Here is a 23,127-nt window from a genome sequence, read left to right as displayed (position 1 = left end):
AGCTAACTAGCTCACTGTTAGAATGGGAAGCTAGGCAGTGTTTTGTGTCGAATTAAGCCTGAATTCCTAGCGAATTGTTTAAGGAACTTGACATATATTTGTTGGGGTTTTATTGGGCATTCTAATTGTAATATGTATATGTTGGGTTACCTGCCCTGTTTTCTGTTACCCTGGGAAGAGGAGTTGGGAAGGAACCTGAACCCCAGCTGTACGCTGTTTGTGACTGTTTTGCAGTAAACCGCCCGCTTCTGACTGAAACAGCTGTGTGTCGGCGTCATGTCCTTTTATCATCTATGCTCAACCAATCACAACGCAGAGAGCTAAATCCACCGGTTACACTAACATTAAATACGATCTTCGTATCGTGCTGGATTCGAACCCTTCTCAGGAAAACAAGAGAGGCATGCGAGACCATTTTGCGCCCCTCCACACCACCAACATCTCAATAAAATGTGAAGGCCTTACCATAATCACTCAGTACGCCAATATTCAATGTTTGAAAATGCCTAAACAACTGGTTGCCTTGGCCTCAATGACAGATAATCCCTACAAACTATTTGGGCATATGTCAACATGACAGGTGCACCCACGTTTCCAAAGCTCTGATTGAGGAAATTTCAACAAAACATGCGCACAACCTTTTTTCCCCATTATTATCGTTGTAGCCTAGCTACATTGGATCACCTGCTGATGTCAGAAAAACGATTTAGCCTAGGCTAATTGGTGTAAGAACTGAACGTTGTTTGGCCTATTCGTAGTGTAGCCTATAGGCCTACTTCATTTTCCTTCACAACACAATTTGTATTGAGGTGTGACATGCAAAGGCCAGTAAAATGAATCCAAGGAACGTATTGCAGCCCATCTGTTAGAAAGCGAGGTAACCAGTTGTTTTAGACCCTGATTCAGAATCCGTGCGCTGCCTGTTAGAATTTATGACAAATCCTTGCACATGGATATGCAGACGTGTAACAGAAGGTAGAGTACATGATACAGTTATGTTTTAAAGTCTGAATGAAGGTAACCAGTTGTTTTGGAAGGTTGGGATAAACGGTACTTCATGATCTACTGAGTGAATACAAAGTCATATCCAGAAGATGGCGTGAGCATCGATAGTACAATCGAGAGCGAGTCGGACTTGTACGTAATAAGTTTTGCTGAGGAGGGTTCGAATCCAGCACGACACAAATTCATGCAGCTTGACTACTTTTAAAAAACAATTTTCCCGCTGGAATATGTTATAGTAATATAGTGCTCAAATGTTCAGTTCAGGTCAACACAGTTTTTATTGAGGTGTGACATGCAAAGCCCAGTAAAATGTCTATGAATATGTAGCGAATCTGTGGACTTCGGTAGCCGTCGGTTGCTGTTATTGATAGGTATACATGACAGCTGGGCAGCCTCGGAAACAGCTCCGAAACCAGTAGGTGGAAAAACCAGAAGGCACACAACACCGGCTCTCCCTAAAGGGGCTCTGCTACGCCTTAAGGATCTTTGGCTGCAAGCAAGCAACACGGCCGCCTGTCAAAATCATTTTTTAATTCAGAAATAAGTTTCGTTAAAATAAAGAACTAGTGGTGTAGCCTAATGTAGACTAATCAATTAAATTTCAGTTTGATAGCAGTACTTTAAACGTGATAATTGGCTAACCTGTCGGTGATGATGGCAAAGGTTTACGTTTGTAATACATTTTTAAAAATCTGTGCTTTTTAAAGTTTTGACCCACGTTTTAGTTTCCTTTTTAAATTGCCACTAATAAAGCCAGCATTTGTGTATTTGGAGGGCGATCAAGATAACTAAGATAATTTTAAATAGCCTTATTATATCATAATTATTAAATATCCCCTCGTGGCGAATGTCTAGTCAATTAAACTTTGACATTTTGACATTTTGACACTTTGACGTTTCATGATGTCATTTCTTTGCGACACCGTCTACTTGCTGCTGTTGCCCATGTGGACCAGATCTGGACGCCTCTCCCTATCGTAAGTAGACGCAAAATATGTATTTTGTGGTTTGTTTACTTTCATGGTTTTCTAACCACTTACAGTATTTGCTAATTCATTCTGCCCTGCTCATTTGCCGTCGCTTGTTGAGTTAGTCTTTTGAACGTGAGCTCAATTATCATTATGCTAGCCTTAGGCTACATAATGCACTCGTTAGTAGAGTTAGCAGCAACGTCTTTTTAAAGCTATAAGTGTCTCTGTTAGCAGTCAAACATACACTTAGATCATAGAAGCTATTGTTGTGATGACCAGTGAGTTTGTGCTCGTAGAGCGAATGATTCCGTATTAGGGAATGTTGACCTGCGGTCTTTACTACACATTTAGTTGAACAACTTTTCTGTTTACAGCTGTGGTCATACAAAGCATCTGAGATTTTCCTCGTATCTATCTTTTCACCAGTATGACTCTGCATTAGCTATTTGTCCAGAGAGAAAGGTAAGAAACGTCGGTCTTTTTGTCTCTAAGTAGTTTAGCCTACCCAAGAATTACGTTATCCTACGTGGTAATTAGCTGAATAAATTATTGTTCCCGTTGGTTATATTTTATATTCAACTCTAGCTCTAACAACATATTAAAAAGCTGTGTAACACACTGAAATGTAACCTCTCAAATTGTAGATACATGGGAAATGAATGACTAATTGCAATGATTATTTGATATGTTTCATATTGCATTTGAAATTTGATTCATGTAAAGACATGCACAATATTGCAACATGCAAAAGCTACTTTATAGCTGTAAATCAGTGGAGCACTGATGGGGGGGGGGGGGGTCTCTTACTATTGTTAAGTATTTTGCTAATTGGTATTCTCTGTTAAGGGTCAAATCATTTTGTAGTTTGCTTTGTTTTTCTGTTGTTTCTGTCCAGTAGGTGAATGTTGATTATTTGTTTGGTACCTATTCCCCCAAGAGGGGTGCTAGTGTCCTGATGCTGACCAGGAGCACCGGTTCCGCCACTTGCTTCCTGCTGGAGTCTTAGCACCAACTGGATGAGGGGACTCCTCTCCGTTTTGAATTCCTGGCTCTCCATGGCTTTGAAGTAATATGATGTGGGGTCCTCAAATGCTGCCAGAACTTGAAGGTTCGCTTTTCAATTTTATTCAAAAGTATAGCAATACAAACGTCAACGCCCTCCTGACAAATGTTGTTATCAAGCACACAGAAGGGTGGAATATAACTTAGTATACCTTAAAGGACCACTTCACCATTTTTTCATATTAAACTACGTTATTCCCTTAACTAAATGTTACACCCTAAAAACTACCAGTATTCAAAAGTATCCGTCAATGCAAATGGTCACGGCCCACTGGCAGATGGTGTTAACAAGCACACAGAAAGGTGGAATATAACTTATTATAGATTAAATCACATCTACACTCTACAGGCATTCCAAAAATATATGATTTAGGCTACTTAAATTGATCTGTCCCCATGTTACACCCTAAAAACTACCCGTGTTCGAAAGTATCCGTCAACGCAAACGGTCACTGCCCACTGGCAGATGGTGTTAACAAGCACACACAAGGGTGGAATATAGCTTATTATAGCTTAAATCACATCTATTCTCTGCAGGCATTCCAAAAATATATGATTTAGGCTACTTAAATTGATCTGTCCCCATGTTACTCCCTAAAAACGACCCGTGTTCGAAAGTATCCGTCAACGCAAACGGTCACTGCCCACTGGCAGATGGTGTTAACAAGCACACACAAGGGTGGAATATAGCTTATTATAGCTTAAATCACATCTATTCTCTGCAGGCATTCCAAAAATAGATGATTTAGGCTACTTAAATTGATCTGTCCCCATGTTACACCCTAAAAACTACCCGTGTTCGAAAGTATCCGTCAACGCAAACGGTGGAATATAGCTTATTATAGCTTAAATCACATCTATTATCTGCAGGCATTCCAAAAATATATGATTTAAGCTAAAGAAAAAAATAAATAGTTGTTATTATATCTAAACATTTTTAATTTGCTTTTGTAAAACACTGTACATTATGTCACTGACACTTTAAATACCAATACAGAACTTCAGTGCATTAGTAACGTAATTTATGTCCATAACTATGGATCTATGAGACTTCTCGCAGACCGTCACCATGGTCTACCTGTGGATGGCATCATTCACAAGGTATACCGTGGTGACGGTCTGAGGGATGTGAAAATAGATCTATAGCAAGAGGACTTGGAGAACTGGTTTACTTTCAAACTGTGGAGAAGTAGTAAATGCGACTAAAACTGATGGTTTTGCTTGTCGTACCACCTCAAGCTGGTCATTTTAACTGGTGTTGCTGGTCTACATTGTTGGTTTTTACTGGCCATGCCAGCTTATGTTGGTCATTCTAGCAAGCCAGCATGACCATCTCACACCAACAATGCCAAGCTTGGCAGCCTGGTCACCAGCATGACCATCTAACACCAGCGGTATCCCACAGGCTGCATCGCTTTCTCTTGGATTTTCTTGTCTTAAGTCCTCTTGTGGCTGGGTTGTACAACTAAAATACAACTTAGTCTTGTAATGAACAAAAACAAGTTAATTGAGGAATTCATGGAGTGCTGGGTCATGAAAATAAGTTTTTTTTTTAAAAGAAATTGAGACCCTAGCCCTTCAACAAAACTCCATAGAAAATGAATGCGGGTCACTTGTGACCCATGTTATGCATTAGAGGGGGTTTCAATAGCTCATGCATCAAAGGGTTAACAAGCACACAGAAGGGTGGAATATAGCTTATTATAGCTTAAATCACATCTACACTCTGCAGGCATACCAAAAATATATGATTTAAGCTACTTAAATTGACCTGTCACCATGTTACACCCAGAATTGGTAATGCCTTTTTTTCCGTTACTGATAATTTAGGCCCATTGCATCTTGAGGCCTTTTGGACAGAGGAGAGGAGGACCGAGCTGGTTAACCTCTACACAAATAGATGCACGTCAAGTGGTATGTATAACTGAAAGTTTTTTCTGTGTCAATCCTTTCTTGAAGTTCAAACATGGAACCTTAACTTTTGTTTTTAATGACACTACTGTGTACTGTCTTACAGATGCTTGGGGGAGTGAGACCGCCGGTATACCCACCTACAGTATATTGATCCCGACATCAGTGCCACATATTTCTTGATGGCAATTGGTCGACTTGTAAAAAAAAAGCATGGTATGACCGGCATTCTATGTTTTCATTTTCCTTTTTTAAAGATGGAAATGATGCAGACTACTGTGTCTGATTACACTTTAACACCTTTCTACCTCAACACTAATTCAGGGTGTATCATGGCTGCCTTGGTGGGCTTAGGAGTTGCCTTTCACTTCAGTCAGTGACATTACGTTAATATTGAATAACCAACTCTTACTGGTACAACTGCATGCACACAACTGTTACATCATGTTTTGGCTTGTCATAAGAGAATGATCAAAAACAACTAGAAATGCAATTCCAAGGAATTACCAGTGCATGAAAATGCCAAAAATTAAATGTACAATATAATTTGTAGTTAACACAAATAATATAAAAAAAGAGAGATGGGGTAAAACTGAGCGAATGAGGATTTACCACTGATCTATAAATAGGTAATTGAGATTGTTAGGTGTTGCTAAGACATATACTGTATGGTGGTTGCTAGGTTGACGTGGTTTAATAAATGTTGATAGGCAGATAGTTTAATAGACATAGTTTAAGGGCTGTGTAGAGGTAGACAGTTTAATGGATGTTGATAAGACAAATAGTTTAATGAATGTTGATAGACAAATAGTTTAATGGATGTTGATAGGAGGACAGTTTAATGAAGGAATAAATATTTGGAAGTAAATGGATGGAGAGAAAGTGGAAATGGAAAGTTGAATTGAATGGAAAGTGGTCTTTGTTAACATTACTAGGGTGATTGTGATGATTTCTATATTGTTGCAAGGGTAATTGAGATAGCTGTTTATCATGGCTATGGCTATGGCTATGGTTATTTAGCAGACGCCTTTGTCCAAAGCGACATACAAATAAATAACAATACAAATTAAATTAACAGTGAACAATTACAAACTAGGGAGAATAGTAATATTATCAGTAGAACAATAATTTTAAGCACTAACCTAATGAGAAATAAAACAGTGAAATGAGAATAGCAATCAAATAAGTCACTCAGTTAATTATATATGATAATAATAACTAAAGCATGGTATGGCTAAATTTAAGGACAATAGCAAAATAAATTTCAAATTCTATCAATAGACAAATTATAACAAAACAATACTATTATACAAACCATAACACATCACAAACTCAAAGGACTAAGTGCATATTAAATAAATATGCCTTAAGACCCCTCTTAAATGATCCAAAGCTGTTGCTGGAACGGAGAGCACTGGGTAACTCATTCCACCAACATGGAACCATTGAAGAATAGGATCTACAATTTGACCTAGCATGTATGGTTGGTCGACATAACAGACGCTCCTCAGAAGATCGCAATGGGCGGTTGGGAATGTACATCGTGATTAAAGAACTGAAGTAGCTGGGAGCAGATCCAGTCAGTGTCCTATAGGCCAGAGTGAGAGATTTAAATTTAATTCTGGCTACTATAGGGAGCCAGTGGAGAGTAACTAGGAGAGGGGTTACATGTGTCCTCTTTGGCTGATTGAAGACCAGTCGTGCTGCAGCATTCTGAATCAACTGTAGTGGTCTTAATACACAAGCAGGTAGGCCAGCTAACAGAGAATTACAGTAGTCCATCTTGGAGATAACCATTGCCTGTACAAGAAGCTGAGTGGAATCTTGTGTCAGATAAGGTCTGATCTTCCTAATGTTGTACAGGGTATACCGACATGACTTTGCAATTGAGGCAACATGCTCAGAGAAAGTAAGTTGGTCATCAATTATGACACCCAAGTTACGTGCCGATCTGGTTGGAGTCAGTGAGGATGAATCAAGCTGGATATTGATCTGTTGGGGAATAGCTGTTTTTGCTGGAAACACCAAGAGCTCAGTTTTGGAAAGATTAAGCTGAAGGTGCTGATCCTTCATCCAGATTGAAATGTCCTTCAGGCATGCAGAGATCCGATGGGAAACACTAGAGTCCTCAGGTGGGAAGGATAGGAAAAGTTGAGTGTCGTCCGCATAGCAATGATATTCAAATCCATGAGAGCGAATAATCCCACCTAAAGAAGTGGTGTAAATAGAGAAAAGGAGGGGTCCTAATACTGATCCTTGGGGGACTCCTGTAGTGAGGTCATGAGACTTTGATATCTGTCCCTGCCAAGACACGCTAAAAGAACGCCCTTTAAGGTAAGACTTGAACCAGTCAAGAGCTTTCCCAGAAATTCCCAGTTCATATAGTGTAGAAAGGAGAATGTCATGGTTAACCGTATCAAAGGCTGCAGATAAATCTAACAGAATTAACACTGATGACTGAGCAGAGGACTTAGCTACTCTCAATGCTTCAGTCACAGATAGAAGAGCAGTTTCAGTAGAATGACCACTCTTGAAACCAGACTGCATAGGGTCTAGTAGGTTATTCTGATAGAGGAAGTCACACATTTGCTTGAAGACCACTTTCTCCAAAACCTTTGACAAGAAAGGAAGAAGGGAGACAGGTCTGTAGTTTTTCACATCAGTTGAATTAAGTGTACTTTTCTTCAGCAAAGGCGTAATTCTTGCCTGTTTAAAAGAAGAAGGAACTATTCCAGAACTGAGTGAAGTATTAAATACATGTGTGACTGCCGGTATAATAGCGGGTGCTATAGACTGCAGGAGAGTAGACGGGACAGGATCCAAAGGGCATGTTGTTGGACGGCTTCGCTGAAGCAGTTGAGAGACCGCTTCCTCATCAAGAGGAGAGAAAAAGTCCAATGATGGCATCATGCTAACACCAGGCAGAGTCCTTCTTATAGGGTCATCAAACTGAGCACTTATCTTAGCAACTTTCTCAGTGAAAAATGTTGCAAAGTCATCTGCTGACAGTGAAGTAGCTGATGGCGGTGGTGGAGGATTGAGAAGAGACTTGAACATAGCAAAAAGTTTTCTGCTGTCAGTGGCGTTCTCAATCTTACTCTGATAATATGTTCTTTTTGCAAGTGTGACAGTGGATGAAAAAGATGATAGCATAGACTGGTATTTACTAAGATCATTTCTATCTCCAGATTTACGCCATTTCCTTTCAGCAGCTCTAAGTTCCTTGCGTACTGAGCGTATACTGTTTGTCAGCCATGGATGGCGAGGTTTAGAACGAGTGGGTCTTGTGGAAAGAGGACATGCTGCATTCAGACAGGATGCCAGTGTAGAGCAAAGAGTGTCTGTAGCATCATTAACCTCAAGTGATGAGAATGAGCTTGGAATAGGTAGAGCAGAAGTTACTAATGTTGCAAAATGTTCACTTGAGAGGCTTCTGAGGTTCCGTCGGAATGACATCGTCGGAGCAGGAACTGTAGGGTTATCAAGGAGACGCACAGAGAATCTAATGAAGTAATGATCTGATACATGTAGAGGATTAACCCAAACGTTGTCTGCAGTACAGTTACAGTACATAGGGTATTCATAGTGGTTACTCTGCTATGTAGGTTGCTAAATTAGGTGGGTTCCTAGGTGAGAGCACGAGGGATCACAGCAAGAGATAATTTGAGTAGACAATATGCGTGGATAAATATTTTTTTTTAGAAATGGTGAAATCTTCAGAGGTCATTCTTTTACTGTCTATCATGCAGGCTCACATTGCCTACGTTAAACATCATAATTGTATTGCATTATCGTGACTGTAGAAGAGCTAGGGTGTGCATTGCACACAAAAATCACAGTTAGGCGACGCCGACGTAATTGGCTGAATGATTAGGTCTACATTTTTCAAATTGATAAAATATTCAACGGTCATTTCGGCTGGCTGTGTAGCCGAACCTGTTGAGTTCCTTGAGCCGAATTACATTGATATCATATTGTGATATCCTCTTTATTGTGTGTGATGTGTTCTGCTTCTGTTACCTGAGTTCCTGAAATAGTTGTGTCCCTTTAAGGGGAACTTAGGGGTGGAGTTTTAGGTACGTGTGTTTGCGTGTGTTTGTTTGAGCAGGTCGGACCGGAGTCGGAGAGTGAAGGAGTTGGACAGAGAGGTCTGTTAAAGAATGCTCTGTTAAAAGCGAGAGTTGTGGCTAAGACAGCAACTCGGTTGTGATATAAGCTACTTGGTTGATAAATAAAGCACGGGAAGTTTCCCTCAAGTGTGACAAAGTGTCTGAGTATTACAATATTCATCCTGGCTGTAGCCTGACTTTAGATGAAGCAGTAGGCTATGAGTTTCAACGGAGTATTCACGGTGGTAAACATTAATGTTATGCCTAATCGCCTGCCAAAAGACGGGGATCAACACCGGGAGTTGACATTGACTCAGTTAGCTTTATTTACAGCTGAACTAAGGTCTCTGGTGGTCTGCGTTATTTTAATTCAAGTAGCCTAGGCTAGCAATTTTGCCTGGCTTGATAACGTTAGGCTATTTGTTTTAGTCGGAGATCGTTTGGTTTGTTACGTTAAAGGAGAATTCCGGTGTGAAATTGAGCTTAACTGTACCGAAACATGTTAAGGTGTACTCACACGTGTTTTAGACGCACTTTCACTCACCCCCAGCATTCCGAACTCCTCCGTTTTCAGCCTAGCTTACAGTAGGCTTGAATCTATTAGATTGGGCATTACGTAGAATCTCTCCGCTGGGCGCCATCTTGGAATCAAGTCGCGATAAGCCGACTGACGAGCACGAACGAACAGGAAGGACAGGGGAACATATTGCTAAAGTAATTCCATAGGAAATATATAGTTATACTGTCTACATGAGCATGATGAGTAACAAAGCTCAAAATGTTTGCAATATGTCCCCCTGTCTTTCCTGTTCGTTTGTGCTCGTCAGTCGACTTATCGCGACTTCACCACAAGATGGCGCCCAGCGGAGAGATTCTATGAAGGTACTGCTTGAATAAACAGTCTTTTTTTAATAAACTTCCTGTGCACTTCCAAAGTTTTAAGTATCTCGTTTTAAATGTCAGGACCCTCAGAAGTCAACCAATGCAGTGTGGAGTTACTTGGAACCTTTTTAATGGTTTAAAAATAGCGATTTAGCTGCATAGGCTACGTAATGCCCAATCTAATAGATTCAAGCCTACTGTAAGCTAGGCTGAAAACGGAGGAGTTCGGAATGCTGGGGGTGAGTGAAAGTGCGTCTAAAACACGTGTGAGTACACCTTAACATGTTTCGGTACAGTTAAGCTCAATTTCACACCGGAATTCTCCTTTAACTGCACTTTGTGCGTACACATGTGCTGCCAGATGTGTAAGGGATAACGGCCGACGAGGTGACCGGTTCGATGGAAATAATGGCACGGCGGAGGTAACTCCGTGTCCGTGCTTCGCACGTCGCCGGAGTTCTAGACCTCCACCTAGCCATTATTTCCATCGAACCAGTCGACCTCGAAGGCCGTTATCCCGCTTATCTCCCGTTTGTATTCATAACCTGTATATTTAGAACATAGTTTTATTCCACCGTTGCGTCCGTTAACATCGCTAAAACTGTCTTGACTATGGGACTACTTTCTGCCACATATCAACTTTCTACTTGCAGGACAAAACTGCCGTTACTAGTTCTAAAATGGATGGTTGCTATGGCCAAAGGCCAGTCGTTAGTTCTAAATGGCTGGTTGCTACAGCCAAAAGCCAGTCGTTAGCAGTGTTGCCAGATTGGGCGGGTGCCCGCCCAATTGGGCTTCTTTAATATCGTTCGGCGGGGGGAAATAAGCTGTCGGCGGGTAAATAACATTTTGAGTTCAATGGTTCTCTATGAGAAAAACGTCATCGGGCGGTTTTTTGCTGAAGGCGGCGGGGTGATTGGGCGGATTTCAGTCAACCCAATCTGGCAACACTGGTCGTTAGTTCTATCTCTCCCGTTGTCAAGCGGCCATATCCCAGGATTCTGATTAACTTTAACTTTGAAAGATCGCTACTTTTATAGCCTACATGGCATCCAACTAGCTACAATCCACCTCCGTCATATGCTACAATGTTACTATGGTTCTGCACGTCTGTATTTCAGCTTGGATGCTACGTGACAGTTCATTTAAACTTCGCAACGAGTTTGGCGAATTAATATTAAAGTGTGTTACGGGAACTACTTCAAAGGTAGCAGGTTATACGAAGTTATTATATGGCTCTCTAGAATGTTGAGGGAGCTCCCATTCACTTTGAATGGGCCTCTCAACGTTCTACCGGTCCGTTATATCTGCATATTGACCGCTCCGAAGGTATAATGACCGCTGCCAATGGCAACGGTTCACTCCGCTAGTTGTTGCGGAAGCCACGAAACGGTAGCCAAGTCATTGCTAAAGACACATTGAGATAAGTTGATTTTCTCGTTTTGGCAAGTAGCCATATAATAAGCGCGATAATGTATAGAACGCCGGTCATTATCTGAAAATAATTCCCTTCAGTACGAAGCAAAACCCCTCCGCTGCGCGTCGGGGTTCTGTCCGTCCTGTCGGGAATTATTTTCCGATAATGACCAGCGTTCTATACATTATCCCTTACTTAATGACCACCCCATCAGCCAATCAGAGAAGAGAATTCCATTGTTGAGGGAGATAAGGACTAATAATAGCAGAAGCAAGCTAGGAGTTGTTTGTTGCCTAGATAGCCTGCTAGTTAGCGAGACAGTCTAGTGCTTCAGATTATATCCAGTGGTTTATCTAGCCCAAGTAGTTATTATATATATGGTATATATATATATATATATATATATATATATATATCTAAAACCAACATGTGGCATACATATTCATAAGGGGGTGAAAACAAAATAGTTTGTGACATTTGAGACCTTTAGCTGCTTTTGTGTTGCCAGGAGGCAGGACAAAATAAGTCTAGAATGAAAGTCATATTGATGTAATTTTTTTGACATCAAACATTTGTCAAAATTATATCATGAAATAGGTCTACAATGAAAGTGACATTGACATCTTTTTTTTTTTATCAATATGACATCAAAAATGATGCCAAAATGATGTCAAAAACTTAAAAACAACACAAATTCGTAACAAGTATTTTTATTTCTGTAGACAATCACAAAATATCACAATACAAAATTGAGCCTTCTGTGAAGGATTCAAGAAATTGTAACATACAGAGACATTGTTGTAAAATATGTAGGGAACTGGCATTATAGCGGCACAACTTTCCTGTGCAAAGGTGTATAGGACAAAGAAAGTATGTAGAAATAACTAAAAAATAAGGAAGGGGGGTCATTCTCTGTCAAATCAGACAAAATCCAGGAAAATAGTTGCTGTGCTTCAGATTTTGCTCAAGGTTTGTCAACCTTTAAATCAAATATTTGTACTCAATTTATCATTTCATACAGTAGGCCTAAATTTTTGCACAATTGATTTTGTATCCGTTTTACTCTCAGAAATTCCTTATTGTGGAGGCCATCTTTGGGCATGATAATTTCATGTATAAAGTGCCAATGATATACCATGTTTCATTCGTTGATAAATACACTTACTTGGTTCCATTGTATATCCATGTGTTTTCATTCTTGACCCTGAGGTAAAACAATGATTTTGACTGTATCTACGGTACAACATTGGCACTTTGTACACTAAATGCCCATACTCTGAGCTACGTTCACATAGCTGTTCACATAAGTACCTACTAGCTATTCTACATACCATTTAATCCTATGAAAATTACCAAAAAAACACACCCTTCCCTTGCTTAACCTTTAACATCTTCAAGCACATTACATATTGAAAATATTGGCATTAATAACACATAATATGTAAATATGTACAAAAAGACATTCATACCCTTAATGTTACTGATTTATGCACTTATCCCAAATCTAGGACCTTGCAGAAAACGAGCCTGCCGTAATAATATGAAGATATAGGATTTGAACAGAAATATTTCACAGGCCTTGGTTTTGGGAACCATTCTACTGTATATAGACATTATTTTAGCAAAACCTGAGATACTGATTTGACACAGAATGATCCAGGGTGTACAAAGTGCAGTGTGTGTACTGTAAGTGCAGTATAGCAAGTCTATGTAATGTAGTTTAAAGAGTTATGTGTGTTCGGGATGCGGATGGCTTGAGGAAAGAAACTCCTCCTCAGTCTGTTTTAGCCATGTGGAAACAGAGATGTATGCTTGGCCACAGTGGTTTAAACAGTCCATGGTCAGGGTGTGAAATGTCTCTTGAAATATTCTGGGCCCTTGTTGCACTCTTCGGGTATAGATGTCCTGCAGGGTAGGGAGAGGTGCTCTGATGGTAGCTTTGGCAGTAAATGTCAAGTGTCTATAAAAGAGAAAGAAAGCATATATTACAATTTACCCGGTTCATGAATATAATTAATGCAAACTACTCCGCTTGTACATATGACAAACAAATTAGAGCATGCTCAATAACACACCCCATAGCCCTCACCATGGAACATAAAAAAAAACCATTCAAAACACAAAAACACTTACACCATGTTGAGGGCAGCAGCTATGGCTACCAGACAACCTCAAGTAGTGCCATCCGGACAGACCGACCTTGCCCTGGACAGTTGACGGAGCCCACTACAAAAATCATAACAAACAGAAACAACAAAGGAGAGGATAAACTAAACAGTTACAGACACAAATACATGAACACATATAATAATGTGTGTGCGAGTCTAGTCCACGGATGTCTGAGGTGAACTTTTGTATTTTTAACACCTATTTATATTATGAGAAATGAGGTGATGTTTTAGCAATGATGAGTGCACTAGTATGTTGTTAGGTATGTTTCATGAAAACTAAGTCAGTGGTTTCTTTTTAAAATGCTGTTTAGCCTAATTCGCAGGCATAGGCTATGTGACACATTCAAAGTAAAAAATAAAACAAAAAACAAATTTTAAGTAGCCTAAATCATATGTTTTTGGAATGCCTGTAGAGTGTAGATGTGATTTAAGCTATAATAAGCTATATTCCACCCTTGTGTGTGCTTGTTAACACCATCTGCCAGTGGGCCGTGACCGTTTGCGTTGACGGATACTTTCAAACACGGGTAGTTTTTAGGGTGTAACATGGGGACAGATCAATTTAAGTAGCCTAAATCATATATTTTTGGAATGCCTGCAGAGAATAGATGTGATTTAAGCTATAATAAGCTATATTCCACCCTTGTGTGTGCTTGTTAACACCATCTGCCAGTGGGCAGTGACCATTTGCGTTGACGGATACTTTCGAACACGGGTAGTTTTTAGGGTGTAACATGGGGACAGGTCAATTTAAGTAGCCTAAATCATATATGTTTGGAATGGCTGCAGAGAATAGATGTGATTTAAGCTATAATAAGCTATATTCCACCCTTGTGTGTGCTTGTTAACACCATCTGCCAGTGGGCAGTGACCGTTTGCGTTGACGGATACTTTCGAACACGGGTAGTTTTTAGGGTGTAACATGAGGACAGATCAATTTAAGTAGCCTAAATCATATATTTTTGGAATGCCTGCAGAGAATAGATGTGATTTAAGCTATAATAAGCTATATTCCACCCTTGTGTGTGCTTGTTAACACCATCTGCCAGTGGGCAGTGACCGTTTGCGTTGACGGATACTTTCGGACCCGGGTAGTTTTTAGGGTGTAACATGGGGACAGGTCAATTTAAGTCAGCCTAAATCATATATTTGTGGAATGCCTGCAGAGAATAGATGTGATTTAAGCTATAATAAGCTATATTCCACCCTTGTGTGTGCTTGTTAACACCATCTGCCAGTGGGCAGTGACCGTTTGCGTTGACGGATACTTTCGAACCCGGGTAGTTTTTAGGGTGTAACATGGGGACAGGTCAATTTAAGTAGCCTAAATCATATATTTTTGGAATGCCTGCAGAGAATAGATGTGATTTAAGCTATAATAAGCTATATTCCACCCTTGTGTGTGCTTGTTAACACCATCTGCCAGTGGGCAGTGACCATTTGCGTTGACGGATACTTTCGAACACGGGTAGTTTTTAGGGTGTAACATGGGGACAGGTCAATTTAAGTAGCCTAAATCATATATGTTTGGAATGGCTGCAGAGAATAGATGTGATTTAAGCTATAATAAGCTATATTCCACCCTTGTGTGTGCTTGTTAACACCATCTGCCAGTGGGCAGTGACCGTTTGCGTTGACGGATACTTTCGAACACGGGTAGTTTTTAGGGTGTAACATGGGGACAGATCAATTTAAGTAGCCTAAATCATATATTTTTGGAATGCCTGCAGAGAATAGATGTGATTTAAGCTATAATAAGCTATATTCCACCCTTGTGTGTGCTTGTTAACACCATCTGCCAGTGGGCAGTGACCGTTTGCGTTGACGGATACTTTCGGACCCGGGTAGTTTTTAGGGTGTAACATGGGGACAGGTCAATTTAAGTCAGCCTAAATCATATATTTTTGGAATGCCTGCAGAGAATAGATGTGATTTAAGCTATAATAAGCTATATTCCACCCTTGTGTGTGCTTGTTAACACCATCTGCCAGTGGGCAGTGACCGTTTGCGTTGACGGATACTTTCGAACCCGGGTAGTTTTTAGGGTGTAACATGGGGACAGGTCAATTTAAGTAGCCTAAATCATATATTTTTGGAATGCCTGCAGAGAGTAGATGTGATTTAAGCTATAATAAGCTATATTCCACCCTTGTGTGTGCTTGTTAACACCATCTGCCAGTGCGCCGTGACCGTTTGCGTTGACGGATACTTTCGAACACGGGTAGTTTTTAGGGTGGGGACAGATCAATTTAAGTAGCCTAAATCATATATTTTTGGAATGCCTGCAGAGAATAGATGTGATTTAAGCTATAATAAGCTATATTCCACCCTTGTGTGTGCTTGTTAACACCATCTGCCAGTGGTCCGTGACCGTTTGCATTGACGGATACTTTAGAACACGGGTAGTTTTTAGGGTGTACAGATCAATTTAAGTAGCTTAAATCATATATTTTTGGAATGCCTGTAGAGTGTAAATGTGATTTCATCTATAATAAGTTATATTCCACCTTTCTGTGTGCTTGTTAACACCATATGCCAGTGGGCCGTGACCATTTGCATTGACGGATACTTTTGAATACTGGTAGTTTTTAGGGTGTAACATTTAGTTAAGGGAATAACGTAGTTTAATATGAAAAAATGGTGAAGTGTTCCTTTAAGGTATACTAAGTTATATTCCACCCTTCTGTGTGCTTGATAACAACATTTGTCAGGAGGGCGTTGACGTTTGTATTGCTATACTTTTGAATAAAATTGAAAAGCGAACCTTCAAGTTCTGGCAGCATTTGAGGACCCCACATCATATTACTTCAAAGCCATGGAGAGCCAGGAATTCAAAACGGAGAGGAGTCCCCTCATCCAGTTGGTGCTAAGACTCCAGCGGGAAGCAAGTGGCGGAACCGGTGCTCCTGGTCAGCATCAGGACACTGGCATCCCTCTTGGGGGAATAGGTACCAAACAAATAATCAACATTCACCTACTGGACAGAAACAACAGAAAAACAAAGCAAACTACAAAATGATTTGACCCTTAACAGAGAATACCAATTAGCAAAATACTTAACAATAGTAAGAGACCCCCCCCCCCATCAGTGCTCCACTGATTTACAGCTATAAAGTAGCTTTTGCATGTTGCAATATTGTGCATGTCTTTACATGAATCAAATTTCAAATGCAATATGAAACATATCAAATAATCATTGCAATTAGTCATTCATTTCCCATGTATCTACAATTTGAGAGGTTACATTTCAGTGTGTTACACAGCTTTTTAATATGTTGTTAGAGCTAGAGTTGAATATAAAATATAACCAACGGGAACAATAATTTATTCAGCTAATTACCACGTAGGATAACGTAATTCTTGGGTAGGCTAAACTACTTAGAGACAAAAAGACCGACGTTTCTTACCTTTCTCTCTGGACAAATAGCTAATGCAGAGTCATACTGGTGAAAAGATAGATACGAGGAAAATCTCAGATGCTTTGTATGACCACAGCTGTGAACAGAAAAGTTGTTCAACTAAATGTGTAGTAAAGACCGCAGGTCAACATTCCCTACGTCCCTATACCAATACGGAATCATTCGCTCTACGAGCACAAACTCACTGGTCATCACAACAATAGCTTCTATGATCTAAGTGTATGTTTGACTGCTAACAGAGACACTTATAGCTTTAAAAAGACGTTGCTGCTAACTCTACTAACGAGTGCATTATGTAGCCTAAGGCTAGCATAATGATAATTGAGCTCACGTTCAAAAGACTAACTCAACAAGCGACGGCAAATGAGCAGGGCAGAATGAATTAGCAAATACTGTAAGTGGTTAGAAAACCATGAAAGTAAACAAACCACAAAATACATATTTTGCGTCTACTTACGATAGGGAGAGGCGTCCAGATCTGGTCCACATGGGCAACAGCAGCAAGTTGACGGTGTCGCAAAGAAATGACATCAGGAAACGTCAAAGTGTCAAAATGTCAAAATGTCAAAGTTTAATTGACTAGACATTCGCCACGAGGGGATATTTAATAATTATGATATAATAAGGCTATTTAAAATCGTTATCTTGATCGCCCTCCAAATACACAAATGCTGGCTTTATTAGTGGCAATTTAAAAAGGAAACTAAAACGTGGGTCAAAACTTTAAAAAGCACAGATTTTTAAAAATGTATTACAAACGTAAACCTTTGCCATCATCACCGACAGGTTAGCCAATTATCACGTTTAAAGTAGGCTACTGCTATCAAACTGAAATTTAATTGATTAGTCTACATTAGGCTACACCACTAGTTCTTTATTTTAACGAAACTTATTTCTGAATTAAAAAATGATTTTGACAGGCGGCCGTGTTGCTTGCTTGCAGATGAGCGGTAGTCTAGTCGTAATCCCCATAGGCCCAATAGTAAACCCAGAAATGTTGAGTACCCTAAAGTTTTATTGCATAAATGTCATCTATTCATGGGTTTCATCTGGTCCCTTTCCACAGGTGCATACAATCAAGCACCTTGATTATCAATGCAGACTGCATGGTGCTTGATTGTATACACCTGTGGAAAGGGACCTGATGAAACCCATGAATAGGCCTAGTGGATGAAATTCAACTTGGTTGCCTAAAGTTGCACTTTGGGCAATTTGCATAATTAGCATAAATATATAGCCAATTAACTCATTCACTGCCTTTGACGTCTTTAAACGTCAATTTAGACACATACGTTGACTGCCATTGACGTCTTTAGACGTCAATTGCCTTTTTCAATGGGGAGGGCTCCTGGGTGGGCTTGGGAACGATCTGGCAGAGTTTCAGGCTTGTAAACAGACTGTACTAGCGATCCCAACCGCTAGATGGCAGCAGTGCCATTTGGATGATTAGTATCTGCCTATAGTGCACATGCAGACAGCATGCAACAAGCAAAGACACTGAAGATCGACCACAGTGGATCTAGTTTGCACGCGATGCAGGGAATAAATATGCTTACTTCTTACATCAAGGATGGAAAACACGTGAACGGTATGATCCATTTACATTGGATATTGCTATATAGACTAACAACAACTTTGCTAGTGCTAGCTTGCTAAGTCTACCGTCCTGTTCAGAGTCTTTAGCGACCATCAGAGTCCCTAGCAACCTTGACGAGACTGACGAGATAACAGTGCAATCGTGGTAGACATACTCCTGAATCGCTAACGTTAAAAAGTTGATTTTCACAAAAAGATCGTTTTCTCCATGTTTTGGTCAAAAACAGGTGTTTTTAGCAAAACTAACCCATGTTCTACTGACGATTACTAACGAACGGAAAGCGATAGAAACAAACCGTTTTTTCCTGGTGAAAGAAGAGAGTCTACTCTTTCATTTGGTACCTTCGGTGTTTACATAGTCATAAAGCTCACCGTTCGGTGGATCTTGGAAAAACAGTCAAAATGCTGTAAAACGTCTGGCAGTATGGAGCGCTCTGCACTGAAAATCGCTGGCAGCCAATGAGTTAAGTAGAATAGGGTGCAGGGTAAAAAAAATAAATAATAGATATCACTATGAAACTTTCTCAGTTGGTTACTTGTGTTAAGATGAGAAGAAAATGTATTGCATGTTTTTTATATTTTAATGTTTACATATGCAAATTAGGCTCTATCTCATAAAAAAGGCTCTAATTTGCATACAGACAAAATCAGATAGTGTGATAAAGCCAGGCTCAAAATGTTTATTTTTTCCAAAGTAAACATGTATACTTGGAGGGCTGAGTTGGTGAAAACCTTTAAAGGAACCTGTTAAAGGGATAATCCGGAGTGAAATGCACTTTAGATCAATTTTTCGGACTATTGGGAGTACATACGTTGAGTTGACACCAAAATCATGTCATTCGGATGTATTTTGAGAAAGTTCGAGTTCATCGTTTTTAGCCAAAACTCGTTAGCCTGTAAGTGACCGGGGCAGGTCCTTTCGCCACTACAAAACGCTATTTTTATACCTCTTCTACTGTTCCAAACAACACTACACTTACGTGGTAGTGAGTAGAGGGTCCCTAAAGCCAAACCGAAGTATCCCCACGTCTTTATGTGGTCGGATAGAGAGTCCAGAATCAATTTAATCGAGTCAGTACCTTTCCGGAAATGTTAGTAAAGTGTTGTGGAAGCGTTGCGCAGTTGCCGCAGCGACATTTCCGGAAGGTACTGACTCGATTAAATTCATTCTGGACTCTCTATCCGACCACATAAAGACGTGGGGATACTTCGGTTTGGCTTTAGGGACCCTCTACTCACTACCACGTAAGTGTAGTGTTGTTTGGAACAGTAGAAAAGGTATAAAAATAGCGTTTTGTAGTGGCGAAAGGACCTGCCCCGGTCACTTACAGGCTAACGAGTTTTGGCTAAAAACGGTGAACTCGAACTTTCTCAAAATACATCCGAATGACATGATTTTGGTGTCAACTCAACGTATGTACTCCCAATAGTCCGAAAAATTGATCTAAAGTGCATTTCACTCCGGATTATCCCTTTAAGGAGGCAGTGCTAACCCATTGACCCATTTAATCCCAATGGTCATAATTGTGACCGTACAAAAACATCTTGCTCCTGTGCCTTTAAAATGTCATAGTTATTTTATATGTTGTATATAGTTCTTGTATATAGTTAATGTGTATTTGTGTACTTGTGCATGCTGGATATAGTTATTTTGCATATAATGTATAGTTCTTGTAGGTTTGCGTGTGTGTGCATGCTGTTATATAGTTATTTTCCATGGAGCACCTAATTTCTTAATCCGTCCGTCCATAGGTCAACTCTGCCTCCTGACCAGGTTCCTTAAAGGTTTTCACCAACTCAGACCCAAAGTGCACATGTTTACCCTTAGAAAAAAATATTTTGAGCATGACTTTATTATTAAACAATCTGATTTTGTCAGTATGCAAATGAGCGCATGTTTAATGAAACATTACCTCATTTGCATATGTAAACATTAAAATATAAAAAACATGCAATACATTTTTTTCTCATCTTAACACAAGTAACCAACTGAGAAAGTTTCATAGTGATATCTATTATTTTTTTTTTTTACCCTATTCACCTGCACCCTATTCACCTTAATTGCCTATATATTTATGCTAATTATGCAAATTGCCCAAAGTGCAACTTTAGGCAACCAAGTTAAATTCCATCTATTAGGCCTATAGAAGACATTTCTGCAATAAAACTTTAGGGTACTCAACATTTCTGGGTTCAAGAAATTACGACTAGACTACGGGGTTCGTTGGCTCGTTGAAAGGGCGAAACACAACGTGATCAGTGACACGATATTTACGTTATGTCCAACACGTTTTTTAGCAAGGAAACGTGTCACTCAACACGTACCAATAGATTAATGAACGTGATGAGTGACACGATTAAACGTGAGACTGGGTTGCACTAACAGTTAGCTACCCATATTTGTGTTTAAAAGGGGAAGAAGAGGCTACATGTGCTATAAAGTAAGAGACACAGGGTGACCACCAACCAGACTCTGACAAGGAGTGTGATGTGTGACTGGAAAGGAAGTGTGTATAATGTGAGATAATGTACAGTGAGGAGAAAATGTATTTGATACCATGCTAAAGTTGCCTAAAAAGAGGAATATAAAATCGTCATTTGACAATTGATCTTAATGTCTTAATTCAAAAATTGAGTAAAAATAAAACCGCTAAGTACGCCAATTTTCTTTGTGATGGAAGAATGTTTCGTAAATAAATAAATGTTCTTCCTAAATGCTAGGGGGAAGTAAGTATTTGACCCCCAATGTAACCCTATGGGAATTCAACACATAGGGTTAACATAGGGGCGGGCAGATTTTTATTTTTTAAGGCCAGCTATTTTATGGATTCAGGATATTATGCATCCTGATAAAGTTCCCTTGGCCGTTGGAATTAAGATAGCCCCACATCATTACATACCCTTTACCATAGCTAGAGATTGGCATGGTGCTTTTTCCAGTAGGCCTATTAGCCTGTTTGATGCTCATTGAGCTCAATGCAAATCAAACAGGCTAATAGGCCTACTGGAAAAAGCACCATGCCAATCTCTAGCTATGGTGAAGGGTATGTGATGATGTGGGGCTATTTTAATTTCAAAGGCCAAGGGAAATTTATCGGGATGCATAATATCCTAGATCCATGAAATAGCTGGCCTTTAAAAATAAAAATCTGCCTGCCCCTATGTTAACCCTATGTGTTAAATTCCCATAGGGTTACATAGGGGGTCAAATACTTCCTTCCCCTAGCATTTAAGGAAAACATTTATCTATTTACGATACATTCTTCAATCACAAAGAAAATTGGTGTCCTTGGCGGTTTGATTTGTACTAATTTTTTGAGTTAAGGCATTAAGATCAATTGTCAAATGATGATTTTATATTCCTGTTTTAGCAGGGTATCAAATACATGTGCTCCTCACTGTATATACTCTCATATGACATGTTTCCATTTTGCTGCTCTGAATTCTCAGTGTATGAATTGTGAATGTATGAGAATGCTATCTGTCTTTGTTTAACAAAGGATGTTGAAAAGTAACACATCATAATGGACTAATTGCAATATGTTTGTGGGATTTTTTAAACAAACAGATATTGTCAATTCACACTTCCATCATCGTATGGAAATTGACTTGAACATCTTTCTAATTTGCACAATGTATCTGCAATATCACATGAAAGAAGCACATTCATGTGAATCCTTGTTTTTTATTATCTTTATTTTTAGTAGGCTATATTTGATTGATAGCCTACTTTATTATCTATCATTTCAAGGGGAAATCATTTCATTTCAAAGTGGGCTGGTCTTGAACGTTGGCACCATACTTATGCCATCAGCGCCACTTCAGCACAGTTGCTCAGCAGAGACCTGAGAGAGAACACGTGTTTTAGATCGCTCTATGTATGGGTGATGTAAATAGGTGTTTTTTAGCAGTTTAACACAGGAGACTTTTTAGCTCCTCTGGACAAACACGCCTGTCGTCTAGCGCAACACTTCTATAGTTTAGCATTTAACTAAATGTGTACATTTAAAAAAGGTAGAGCTTGTAATATTTTACCTCCATTGCGCATCATTTCTAAATACAATGCAGATCTCCACTGGCCGTTCCATTCGAGTAGGATCATGACCAGTCTGAAGAGCGGGTAGGTGAGGACACTGTTCTGCTTAAGGAACCATCCCAGAGGCCCGTCTGACACTTTCTCTAGAAGACAGGTGATGACTCTACGCAGGATTTTTGGGTAAGACTGGCCGAGAAACAGACATTTATTTGTCAGTTTTCTGTATTGTGTTTGAGATAGCATATCCAAAATGGAAAATAGAATGATTCCTTTATTTACCTGTTTGGTATTCAGGAATGAATCCATCACTACGGAGAAAAGAAACATGGGAAATGTAAAACATATTCACTATTACAGTATTAAATTACTACTTAAGGCTATAATAGTTACTGCTATTTTACCATGTTAATTATGATCTTATTGAAACCATATCAAATTTACAAAAGAAACACTTATTTTTGTAATTATACAAATGCCCCGTTTAAATATTTATAAATATTTGTTTTGTTTTACACATAAGTGAGTCATAGGCTGCTAATAATATCAGG

At 39.5% G+C, this 23,127-nt stretch overlaps 2 long non-coding RNA genes across 3 annotated transcripts in view; one reads left to right on the top strand and one right to left on the bottom strand.

The window, feature by feature from the left end:
- The first annotated feature begins 1,949 nt into the window (after positions 1 to 1,949).
- LOC134070158 (uncharacterized) overlaps positions 1,950 to 23,127 on the top strand; it is a 27,366-nt gene continuing 6,188 nt past the window's right edge. Inside the window, exons 1-6 of one of the 2 annotated variants that reach the window (XR_009936891.1) lie at positions 1,950 to 1,982; positions 2,351 to 2,438; positions 2,914 to 3,084; positions 4,869 to 4,952; positions 5,056 to 5,165; positions 22,612 to 22,759. This is a non-coding gene — a long non-coding RNA (uncharacterized LOC134070158). Of the gene's footprint in view, positions 1,983 to 2,350; positions 2,439 to 2,871; positions 3,085 to 4,868; positions 4,953 to 5,055; positions 5,166 to 22,611; positions 22,760 to 23,127 lie in introns of both variants that reach the window. The other variant, XR_009936890.1, reaches the window with a different exon arrangement.
- Positions 12,725 to 17,422, bottom strand: LOC134070444 (uncharacterized). The gene is made up of 5 exons (XR_009936934.1): positions 17,405 to 17,422; positions 16,936 to 17,023; positions 16,293 to 16,505; positions 13,491 to 13,583; positions 12,725 to 13,317 (listed from the first exon to the last, which is right to left on the bottom strand). It is a non-coding gene; the product is annotated as an uncharacterized LOC134070444 (long non-coding RNA).

The sequence above is a fragment of the Sardina pilchardus genome, chromosome 22, assembly GCF_963854185.1.
Source record: "Sardina pilchardus chromosome 22, fSarPil1.1, whole genome shotgun sequence".
Taxonomy (NCBI): Eukaryota; Metazoa; Chordata; class Actinopteri; order Clupeiformes; family Clupeidae; genus Sardina; species Sardina pilchardus.
This window is presented reverse-complemented; position numbering and strand designations above follow the sequence as displayed.